The sequence below is a fragment of the Phyllostomus discolor genome, chromosome 8, assembly GCF_004126475.2.
Source record: "Phyllostomus discolor isolate MPI-MPIP mPhyDis1 chromosome 8, mPhyDis1.pri.v3, whole genome shotgun sequence".
Lineage (NCBI taxonomy): Eukaryota > Metazoa > Chordata > Mammalia > Chiroptera > Phyllostomidae > Phyllostomus > Phyllostomus discolor.
This window is the reverse complement of record NC_040910.2, coordinates 80,002,663-80,014,894: the sequence shown is the minus strand read 5'-3', so window position 1 is coordinate 80,014,894 and position 12,232 is coordinate 80,002,663. Positions and strand designations below refer to the sequence as shown.

General features: G+C 44.4%; 1 pseudogene; it reads left to right on the top strand.

Annotated features, from left to right (window-relative positions):
- Positions 1-5,505: 5,505 nt before the first annotated feature.
- LOC114502692 lies at positions 5,506-5,660 on the top strand (annotated as a pseudogene).
- The last annotated feature ends 6,572 nt before the right edge of the window (positions 5,661-12,232 follow it).

The following is a 12,232-nucleotide window of genomic DNA, read 5'->3' as shown; positions in this document are numbered from 1 at the left end:
CACAAGGAAACAGCCCTGAGTTATGTAGAGCTGGGCACTGGTGGTGGCCCAGCTTGGCTATGTGGCTTCATTAAATGCGTAGGAGGGCTGCACACGGGGCGCAGGTCTGGGAACCTGTGACGGGCGAGGGAGCTCCAGCCTCAGCCCAGCCTCACACAGGAGGCACTTCCCGAGGGGGGCGGCAGGGTGGGGGGGCAGTGAAGCTGCACAGGATGCCAGCTCTTTAGCAGAGACACTGACACCAGCCTTCTGACAACACCGCTGCATTTTGTTTCAGGACCCATTGCTTCATGAGACTTTGGCCAATAAGATTGCGCCTCTGGATGACAAGGCAGGTGAGGTCGGGCTAAGGTCAAGGCCTTGGCAGTACATGAAGGACACATGTCTACCATGGGGAAGGCTTCTCCAGGGACTGAGCCATATGTCCTTATCCCAGGGGGAATAAGGAAAGCACTCAGCCCAGGGTAAGTGAGAGTCCAGTGAAATGTGGCCCCCAGCTGGGGTTTGGCCTGTGTTTTCTTGGCTCCCTGGACCCCTTACTCAGATGGGGTGGTGCGGGAAGAGAGGACACACCAATGTGAGGTATCCTGGTGGTGCTTGGCACAGTGGTCACCTAGCCCAGTGTCTCTTGGATGGCAGCTTGCACGCTAAATGCCTGGGATGTCTCTCCAGTGCAGACTCTGATTGAGGTGTGTGGTGGGACCTGAGATTCCTCCTTTTAAACCAGCTGCCAGGTGAGGTAGGTATTCCTGGCTCTGGGACTATGCTTTGAGCCTCTGCCCTGGTTCCTGAGGCCCTGGGTTCTTGATGGAATAGCAGATTGGGTTGGCATCATGTGGACAAGACCTGGCTCCCCTTGCACTGGCCCAAGGGCTGGCAGACCCTACACACTGAGCCACTTTCCCCAGCACTGCCTCCCCCATATCACTGTGGGACCCACAGTGGAACCACCAACAAGCTTTCCTCTGGGTCCGACCCTACCTTCCACCTCTTCCCACTGATGACCTGCCCTGCCCTCTGGCTTCCTGGCCCTGCCCTGGGCCTCACAAGCTCTGGCCCAGCCCTTGGCCCATCTCAGAAGCACGGGGCTGCTTTCTGGCTGCAACTCTGTTACCAAGCTTCCTGTCAGATGTTCCTTGCAAAGAGCCTGAGTCTGGCTGCTTTCTCCCACACCCTTGAGGGGTTTGTGGGGACCCACTGAGAGCAGAAATGGTGCCCTATCCAAGTGTGCCTGCACTCCCTTCTTGGCCAGGACATCCCCAATTCCAGAAACCCACGTGTCTCCAACACAGTTGATGAACCACAGTCATTCCGTGCACGTAGGCCACCAGGGATATTTCTTTCTCACTTTATTTGAAGGACAATGGAAAACAGGGGCTTCCAGCTGAAGAAGGTCCTGTCTGTTGGTGGAGACCAGCAGGTGTCAATCAGGGTCACTTTCTTGGACAGGGGCAAGGATTGGTGATGGTACACAGAAACCTTAAAAGTTGGAGAAAGAGGAAACCTGAGGAGACCACCTCCCTTGTGAGTGACCAGCTGGTGGCTTGAGCCTGAGGTGGACTTGAATGGACTCTGGGAAATGGGATCCAAGGTAGACAAGGGGTAGGCTAGGAGCTTGGGAAGGTCCAAGACCCTCCCTTTGTGCCCAGGGGACAGACCTGATGCCCATAGCCTGACGGGACTCCGCAGATCATGGGTCAAATTTCCTTGGGACAGCAGAGTCCTTCAGTGGGCTCGTGGCGAGAGCAGCGGGTGCCCTCCAGCGTTGCTGTGGTGGAGCACAAAGCCAGCCTGGATAGCCTCTCCCGGGACAGCTCTCAAGGGCCTTTAGCCCTTCAGGAGGCTGGGTCATACATGGGGGTTCCTACTATGAACATTTTTTTGTTATCTGTCCACCCCAATCGTCACCTGAACCAGTTATCTGTACACAATTTCCTAAGGACTCAACTGAATCCCGCTTCAGGGAACCTGAAGTTTAGATAGAAGCTTGTACATGGCTGGCAACATGGTATTTGAGATGCATATGTTTGAAATGGTGCCTTAATGTCAGGCACTTGCATTACAATAAAAAAAGCTAGCGCTGGCACCTACACTATGTGTTGTTTTTTTCTTTGTGTCTGTGGGCATGCGTGTGTTACCTGTGAGATCAGAGCTGCAGAGAAACCAGAGCTAATGGGAAAGCAGGGCTCATTAAAAGTGGGGCTTCTTGGGAGCCAGCTGGGGAAGCAGTCAGGCTGAGGCCTGTTCCCAGCACAGACCAGTTCCCACCCGGGGGTGCTGTGCAGGGTTTTGGAGGAAAAACACTGCGCACTGTGGGGAAGTATCTTGAAAACTGGTGACTGCAGACTGCTCTGCTTTTCTCTCATTGGGTGTTTCTGTCTGAGGCTCTCCAGCCTCTGGGACTCGTTCCCAAGGCTTTCCAGCTCTACTTCCTGGAACTGCCCTGTCCCTGACCCATCACTTGGGCGCTGTCCCACCCTGGTCTGTTTGTTCCAATATCATGTCTTGCAGGCTGGGGTGCCCTGGGCAAGGTCAGACCAGATGTCATTACCAAGAAATGCTTCATCCTGCTGGCAGTGGCCTTCTGTCAATTGCACAAAATCATGTTAGTTTGTTTTTTTCTTAGTTTTTGCCATTTAAACATTGTCACACAATCCTGTTGTGAAAGGCATGTTCATTAAAAAGAAAGCAAAAATAAAAATTGATGACCTCATTTACCAGATTTGTCATTTTAAGAGGAAGAAGAGGGTGGAGAAGGAATGAGTTTCTTACAAGCTTTTTCATGAGGGTCACATTTTCTCCTTAAAAGGGAGGGACTGAGAAACACAGGTGAAATAACTCAAACAGAAATATTCACAGAACGGAACTGGACAGAACCGCCAATGACGTGGCCTAGAGCGCTGAGACCACACTGAGGCCCCAGGCTCCCTAGAGCAGCAGCCCTTGCCTGCTCCCAACATCCTGCTAGGACTCCCACAGGCTTTGTGTGCAGATGGAATTCAAACCCCTGCTGAACTCAACTGTGCCCCAAACCCACGGGCATCACCCCGGTCCTACCCCATGGCTCCTGAGCTCCCCAGTTAGGGTTCTGACCTGGGGAAAAGGGCCAAGATTGTGAGGGGTGGGACCCACACCAGCCTCACAACCTCCCCCTCACACACTACAGTGTATACAATGCATAATAATTACGTGTTGTACATGCACTGTGAGTGCTGACCTGCTGCAAAGTGTGACTTGGGAAAGAACAACGCACCCAGTGGGAGACAACACTGACCTCCCCCAGGTGACTTCTCACTGTTCTTGTGCCACATTCCAAGCCCCTCTAGTCCTCCCTCCAAGGGGAAATACTAGGTCCTCCAGGACATCTTGGACCCACCTCTGAGGGTCACTGAGTTCCTGCTCAGTCAGGCCCAGTTCTCCTTTTCCTCCCTGACAGCACCCAGGACCCTGCAAGCACTGAAGACCCAGCTTCTGGCTGAAGTGAAGACACTCCTTCTGTTTCAAGACCTGAGCCTAAGAGATGGTCATCAGTGGTCAGGCTGGGTCCTGACCAAAGGGACAGACAGAGGGGAAGAAACAGTGGGCCCACGGGAGGAGAGTGGGAAAGGGAGGAGAACAGAGAGAGGTGGGCATGCAGAGGACCTGTGCAGGGCAGGCTGGAGAAGGTGGGGCCGCTTGAGAGGACCCGGGTCAGAGGGGCTCTTAGAACCAGGGAAAGAGTCTGTGGCACAATGGAGACAGGAAGGAGCCCATCCCCTTCCCCTGCCCTCCTCACTGGAGGCCCTCAGGACCCCTTCCCAAGGGCTGGATGCAAATTTCAACACTACAACAGCCTCTTGAGGACTGAGCTCTCCCAAACCAAAGCAGGAAGTCTGATCCCAGCCCGGGGCTCCATGGCACTACATTTTTCATAGCCGCTCCTGTATCACACCCCACCCCGATTTAAATGCCCACCAACAGTGCAAAGGGCTCTTCTTCCACTTCCTCCTCAACACTTGTCAGTTTCTGGTTTTTGGGTAGTGGCTATCCTCAAGGGTGAGGAGTGGCAGACATTTTGAACAGCTCTTTCAATCTACACTTCAGCGAACTGAGAGCCTTGGGTGAGTGTCTGGGATTTTGAATAAAAGTTCTGGGAAGGAACTTTGCCTAAGGCTGCCCCTTTCCTCCTTAAGATTGGAGCTGCGTGCTAGTAATAAGTCACTGGGACTGAACGGTGATGATGCCACTGTGCTGAGGTTCACCATGCCCTGGCACTGTACCTGGAGGATGCCACCCAGTGTCTCAGTTAGGCTGAGAATGCCCCACCCTGCAGATCTGGGGCAGGGGCCCTGGGGCTCTGCTTGTCAGTTGGACTCCCTGTGAGTCACCTCTGAAGCAGCTGTGATGCTTCATGCTTGTCTGCTAGAACTCTAGCTGTCCCTGTTCTCCCCTGGGACACCAGGGACCCCGGGAGAATTGGGGTTTCTTCTAGAATACCTTATTAAGATAATTTTTACAGAAATAAAATGCCCAGATCCTAGCATGCTGGATGAAGTAAAACAGCTGTGTGACCAGCATCCAGGTCACGTTCCAGAGCACTTGCAGGCCCAGAACATGGCTTTGTGTCCTCCCAGCGTCCTTGTTCCACTCTGAGGTTCCCTGACGCTTCCTGTATTCCAGCTCCTTTCTATTGCTGGGGCCGCTGCATCGTGTGACAGGAAAATACATTCCTTCCTCCTCCATTCATGCACATTTGTGTTTTTTCCACTTTGGGGTTATGGGGAGTAACGCTGCCACAGACATGGGGTATGTTCTCACTCCTCCTGAGTTGTTTTCTGAAGTTGTAATGTTTCACAGTCCGACCTGCACAGAATCAGAATTCCACGTGTTCCATATCCCACTAAACAATGAAGTTGCCCCCAGAGTCCCTGGTGTTGCAGAGGATTGCAAATAATTTGTCTTTCTTTCCCTTCTTTCTGCTTCAACAGTGCTGTCTGCTTCTCAAGTCCATTCAATGCTAGTTGATCCAGGAATATAATGGGGGTAGAGGTTCAGCCAAGGGGATGCTGGAGCTTCTCAAAGGAGCCAGTCTTTGCAAACTCTGATGCATCCAGACAAGGTTCAAGAAAGAAGAGAGGTGCAGACATATGCATGACCCTGGGGCACCTTATACCCACTTGGTGCCTAGGTGACCCTTATCTGCTCCTTCAGGCTTGAATGGTAGCACATTGGTTTCCTGTCTAGCACATTGCAGGGACCTGCTTGACTTCAGGTAAGTTTATTGTCACCACTCCTCACCCCCCCTCCCCAATGCTGCTACTCTATTCAACCATTTTCCTTACCTTGGTGCTGAAGCCATTCAAAGGCAGTTTATTTAATGTGTCACCCTGACGTCCATATCACTTGGAATGTTCCACTGTGTCCAAGACTTCTCACCTTTCTATTCTAAAGCCCAGAAAGAGACGGGACACAGGAGACTCTCTCTCTCTCCACCATCATGATCCATGCTGTTGATTCTTCTTTGCCATGTCTAATCATGAGACTTTCAGGATCAAGAGCTTTCTGCTCAGGAAACAAAAGCTGAATTGGTCCATTTCCCATGGATTCAGGTGAAAACTGGTAATAAAACCAAGTGCAACTTCAAGAGGCGACACTGGAGAAGAACCCAACTGGGTTTATGAGGCATGGCACATAAGACATGGCTTCAAATTTGTGTCCCATCCAGGTTGTGTGACACTTGAAATCGCTAAAAGAATGCACTACTGTCTGGGCAGTAGGGCGTTTTAATTGGGAAATTATTGAAAAATTTATTTTCTCTGTTGATTTTTTCTGCTGTAGTAGGTTCCTTCATTTATAAATATGAGATCACGTAGATCAAAACAATACAAACAAAGAGAGGAGAAGGAGGAGAGAAGAAAGGGAAAGATTCATAGACATGGAACTCCTCCTTTCTTCTCTGGAGTCCTGTGGTTTATGCCCAGGGAGGTTATGTATTGTCTGATAAGGTCTTGTGCTGAACTGTTTGGCTTTGTTTATTTCTCTCATCTCAGTTTCCCCATTCCACTTGCCCAGGAATTTCCTAGCTTCTATTATCCTGTCTCATTCCCCTCTCAGAGACTTCCATCCCTAAAATCCTTTAGGGTTGATGAGAAAGTTGTTTCTCTTATCAATAACTGCTTCATGCTGATAAGGGCTATAGTCCCTGCCCAGGCAGGGTATGGAAGTCTGTCCCTCCATGATAGAAGGGAGACAAGGGAATGGGTTTTGAGACTGGAACAGAAAATCTGTTAGATTTTTCCAAAGTGGGGATAGGCTCGAATCCCCAAAGCATCATCATCTTGATATGGAATTGTATCCAATTCATTCATCTAGCTCTGACAACAAATTCATTCAGCCAAATCATTGAGTCTCATTTCAGGAGGTGGCAATGCCAATGGGCGTCTAAATGAGGCTTCTACTGTCTAAACAAGTGACCAGGTAAATAAGGTCATAGTATATACTCTGCAAAGACAGAAGGAACACAAAGAGTAGTGAGCATAGTAAACCATAAACCATGTTCTGAGTCTGTTAGAGTGTCAGATGAGAAGACATCCAAATGTAAGACTTTTGCTGAAATGAAAGTAAGCAGTGACAATCTAATAGGTCCTGTTTATCTGTGGTTTAAATGTCTGGTGATATCATCAGATGCTCAGGTAAATTATGTATGGTTCACACTGCATCACTAGTTCTCAATAATTCCCAATCAAAAGATGAATGAAAAATGAAACAGTAGTTTAAAAGAAAGCTATAAAAATTCAGGATCCAATTTAGTTTGTAGGTGAAAAATAAACCTTTAACTGGAGTCCAATATCCACAATTGGCATAGAGATTTCCAGTAGAACACAATTTTTCTCCCTGGCATTACCCTCATTTTATATCAGAGACTGCAGTAAGTACAGTTTTATTTTGGCCTGCTTATTTGCATAAGTACAACATCAATAACAATTGATCATATAAGCTTTCCTAAATTTGCCTCACTCGAATGTTACAAGGACATTGCAGATTGAATTTTAATTTGTCCCTCAGGGAAAGAAGCCAAGACACACAGTTGCCTTCCTGCTTTGCCTACAATACTTACAATTTAGGGGATTTTCCTCAGGTTCTTGAGGTCTCCCAAATGCGTTGAGGTTCTTTCCTTGACATCTTTCAGAGAAGCAACCTTTGTTCCTTACGCAGAGAGACTGCCATGAACCTTCTGAATATGCAAGGTACTAGGCCATTCCTCCAAAGGGCTTTTCTTGACTTCAAATGTCAACCTTAATTCCTTCAGACTTTCTGGTGACATCCAGAGTCCAGGCATGTCTCTTTTCATCATGATATTCCAGACAAAGACTTGGTTATAAAACTATAATTGGAAACTGTGTTTATGTGTCCTGTTAAAGAGAAGTTAGATTTTACTGGATTTATACAAATAAGCATATTGCCATGGAAATAATGTTACTCTCTCATTAAGAGTTTCCAAATTCCAGAAGGATCAGGTAGGGAGAAGAATATAAATGCCTCAATATTTTTTATGGAGGTGTAATTTACCAGATTGTTAAGAAAGCAATTCGTTTTCTTATATGTCTGAAAAACAAAGGATTACAAATTAGCAATATTTTTAATAACAAATTATAAAAATCACAATTATCTTCAGTTTATAATGCCCAATAATTATTTTTTGTTTATCCTGATTATTTGCCAGTATTTCTATAAATCCAATTATTCAGTAGAGTTCTGCAAATCTTCATTTACTTCAAAGAGATGACCGACACTGAAAGCTATAATTTAGAGTGTGTCAGGGTCATTTTCATAAACTTTTCCAGAGAGGTAGTATATTTTTGCAAATGCATTAGAGTAAAACAATGGCTATCTCCAAATTATGAAAAAAATCATCATAATAATACCCTTAAAATGACACAGTTACAGATTTGATTATAATGCAATTGATAAAGAGCTTTGCTTTCCTGCAACATTTTAAGATAATAGCTAAAATGACAAATGAAGGTATATTAAAACTTCATGGAATCTTGGAGATTTTTATATAATTTCCAACAGGGGTGTCCAACCTTTTGGCACCTCTGCACCACACTGGAACAAGAGGAGTAGTCTTGGGCCACACATTAAATGCTTGCAACATGTAATCACAAAAAAATCTCATAATGTTTTAAGTAAATTTATGATTTTGTGTTGGGCCACATTCACAGCCATCCTGGGCTGCATGCAGTTCACAGGCCACAGGTTGGACACCCTTCCTAGAAGAGTTATTTTAATCATGAAAGTATGTGTATACAAATAGAACATATTATTTCTTTATCTGACAGACCTTCCCATGTACTTTAAGCATATCAAATAGGCTTAATGAGTTCAAAATTTCTTCTTAGTAAGGAGAAAGAACAAACCCCTGAGGCATTCCAGGGACCCATGGGAATGACACAATGACAATTTTCAGTCAAGAAAAGTTTCTTAAAATTTGAACCCTGGAGAGGTTGTGAAATATACTTGACCAAAAGATTGTATATCAAAATACCTCACACTCTTCCTTTCCAACCTGGGCCTGGCCTCAGCCCCCTCGTCACCTGTGTAGATAGCTCTCACAGGGGAGGACGGTGAGAAGAAGGGCTGTTCAGCCATCAGCAGGGCAGTGACCAGGGAGCACACCATCGACATCCCCAAGTGCACCCATGGAGTGGGCTTCAGGAAGCATGCCCCTCAGGCACTCAGAGAGATCTGGAAATTTGTCATGAAGGAGATGGGAACTCCAGATGTGCACGTGGACACCAGGCTCAACAAAGCCATCTGGGCCAAAGGAAGAAGGATGTCCCATACCACAGCTGGGTGCGGTTTTCCAGAACACAATGAGGATGAAGATTCACCAAACAAGCTGTATACGTGGGCCACCTAGGTACCTGTCACCACTTTCAAAAATCTACGAAGTTAGTGTGGATGAGAACTAACTGCTGATTGTCAAATAAAGTCATAAAACTGCCTTGAAGTTTGGTTTCCTATTTCTTTCCTTTTCTTTTTTTTTCAAGCAATGATGATTTTTATTGTTTGTTATTTTAATGGAGACAAACGTTAGGAACAATAAGTTATCTTCAAGTATATCTGTTTCAAGCATTAAAAAAACATTTTGAACAATATGGATGTTGCAGCTCTTGAGCTGTTGTTTAAACATTATCTCTCACACTGTGCCTAATAGATTTAATTATGGTTCACACAGTTGTTTCTTTATTATTTCTTCAGGTGGAGAACTATACAGATACCTCATAAACCACCATGATAACATGTTATTAGGCTGTCTCTGCCGATAAAGGTATTTTCTTTCTTTTTTTGTTTGTTTGTTTGTTTGTTTGTTTTTTATTTTAACCATTGTTCAAGTACAGTTTTCTCCCCCCTACTCCCATCCACCCAACCTCCCCCCTTCCCCCCATTACCCCCCACCCCTAGTTTTTGTTCATGTGTCCTCCAAATTTGTTCCTGTAATCCCTACCCATTCCCCCCTGAAATTCCCTCTTCTCTCCCCTCTGGCCACTGTCAGACTATCCCGTATTTCAGTGTCTTTGGTTATATTTTGCTAGTTTTTTTTGTTTTGTTTTGTTGTTTAGATTCCTGTTAAAGGTTATATCATGTGGTATTTGTCTTTCACTGCCTGGCTTGTTTCACTTAGCATAATGATTTCCAGCTCCATCCATGCTGTTGCAAAGGGTATGAGCTCCTTCTTTCTTTCTGCTACATAGAATTCCATTGTGTAAATGTACCATAGTTTTTTGATCCATTCATTTACTGATGGGCATCTAGGTTGCTTCCAGCACCTAGCTATTGTAAATTGTGCTGCTATGAACATCAGGGTGCAAAGGTTCTTTTGTATTGGTGTTTTAGTGTTCTTAGGATAGAGTCCCAGCAATGGAATTGCTGGGTCAAAAGGCAGATCCATTTTTAGTTTTCTGAGGAAGTTCCAAACTGCTTTCCATAGTGGTTGTACCAGTCTGCAGTCCCACCAACAGTGCACTAGGGACCCCCTTTCTCCACATCCTCTCCAACACTTGTTGTTTGTTGCTTTGTTTATGATGGCCATTCTCACCGGTGTGAAGTGGTTTCTCATTGTGGTTTTAATCTGCATCTCTCTGATGGCTAGCGATATTGAGCATCGCTTCATGTGTCTTTGGATTTTCTGTATGTCCTCCTTGGAGAAGTGTCTGTTCAAGTCCTTTGCCCATTTTTTAATTGGATTACTTGTCTTCTTAGAGTAGAGTCATGTAAGTTCTTTATATATTTTGGAGATTAAGCCCTTGTCTGAGGTATCATTGGCAAATATGTTTTCCCATACAGTTGGTTCTCTTTTTATTTTGATACTGTTTTCTTTAGCTGTGCAGAAGCTTTTAATTTTGATGAGGTCCCATTTGTTTATTCTTTCCTTTATGTCCCTTGCTCTAGGAGACAAGTCAGTGAAAAAGTTTCTGTGTGAAATATCTGAGATTTTCCTACCTACGTTCTCCTCTAGGACTTTAATGGTGTCACGTTTTATATTTAAGTCTTTTATCCACCTTGAATCTATTTTTGTACAAGGTGTAAGTTGGTGCTCGAGTTTCATTTTTTTGCACGTAGCTGTCCAGTTCTCCCAACACCATTTGTTGAAGAGGCTATTTTTATTCCATTTTATGTTGCTGCCTCCTTTGTCAAATATTAATTGACCGTAGAGGCTTGGGTTTATTTCTGGGCTCTCTGTTCTGTTCCATTGGTCTATGTGCCTGTTTTTATGCCAGTACCAGGCTGTTTTGATTACACTGGCCTTGTAGTATAGTTTAGTGTCAGGTATTGTGATTCCTCCTACTTTACTCTTCTTTCTCAAAATTGCAGCAGCTATTTGGGGTCGTTTATGGTTCCATATAAATTGTTGAAGTGTTTGTTCTATGTCTGTGAAATATGCCATTGGTACTTTAATAGGTATTGCATTGAATGTGTAAATTGCTTTTGGTAGTATGGACATTTTGATGATATTAATTCTTCCAATCCATGAACACGGTATATGTTTCCATTTGTTTGTGTCTTCCTTGATTTCTCTCCTCAGTGTTATGTGGTTTGCTGAATACAGGTCTTTTACCTCTTTGGTTAGGTTTATTCCTAGGTATTTTATTTTTCTTTTTGCTATTTCAAATGGGATTTTTTTCTTGATTTCTGCTTCTGCTGTTTCATTGTTGGTGTACAGAAATGCCTTTGATTTCTGGATATTGACTTTGTATCCCACTGTTTTACCAAATTCATTTATTAGGTCAAGCAGTTTTTTGGTGGAGTCTATAGGATTTTCTATGTACACTATCATGTCATCTGCGAACAGTGACAGTTTTGTTTCCTCCTTTCCGATTTGGATTCCTTTTATTTCTTTTTCTTGTCTGATTGCTGTGGCTAGAACTTCCAGTACTGTATTGAATAGAAGTGGTGAAAGTGGACATCCTTGTCTTGTTCCTGTTCTTAGTGGAAAAGATTTTAATTTTTGCCCATTGAGTATAATGTTGGCTGTAGGTTTCTCATATATGGCCTTTATTATGTTGAGGAATGCTCCCTCTATTCCCACTTTACTGAGTGTTTTTATCATAAATGGGTGCTGTACCTTATCAAATGCTTTTTCTGCATCTATTGATATGATCATGTGGTTTTTGTCTTTGCTTTTGTTTATGTGATGTATTACATTTACTGATTTGCGAATATTGTACCATCCTTGCATACCTGGAATGAATCCCACTTGGTCATGGTGTATGATCTTCTTAATGTACTGTTGGATGTGGTTTGCCAGTATCTTGTTGAGGATTTTAGCGTCAATGTTCATCAGCGATATTGGCCTGTAGTTTTCTTTCTTTGTTGTGTCTTTATCTGGTTTTGGAATTAAGATGATGTTGGCCTCATAAAAAGAGTTTGGGAGTCTTCCATCTTTTGGGATTTTTTGAAATAGTCTGTGAAGGATAGGTGTTAGTTCTTCCTTAAATGCTTTGTAGAATTCTCCTGTGAAACCATCTGGTCCAGGGCGTTTGTGTGTTGGGAATTTTTTGATTACTGCTTCAATTTCTTTTGCTGTCATTGGTTTGTTCAGGCTTTCTGCTTCCATTTTATTGAGTTTTGGAAGGTTATATTTTTTCTAGAAATTTGTCCATTTCATCTAGGTTTTCAAATTTCTTGGCATACAGCTCTTCGTAGTAATTTCTTACTATCCTTTGTATTTCTGTGGTATCTGTTGTAA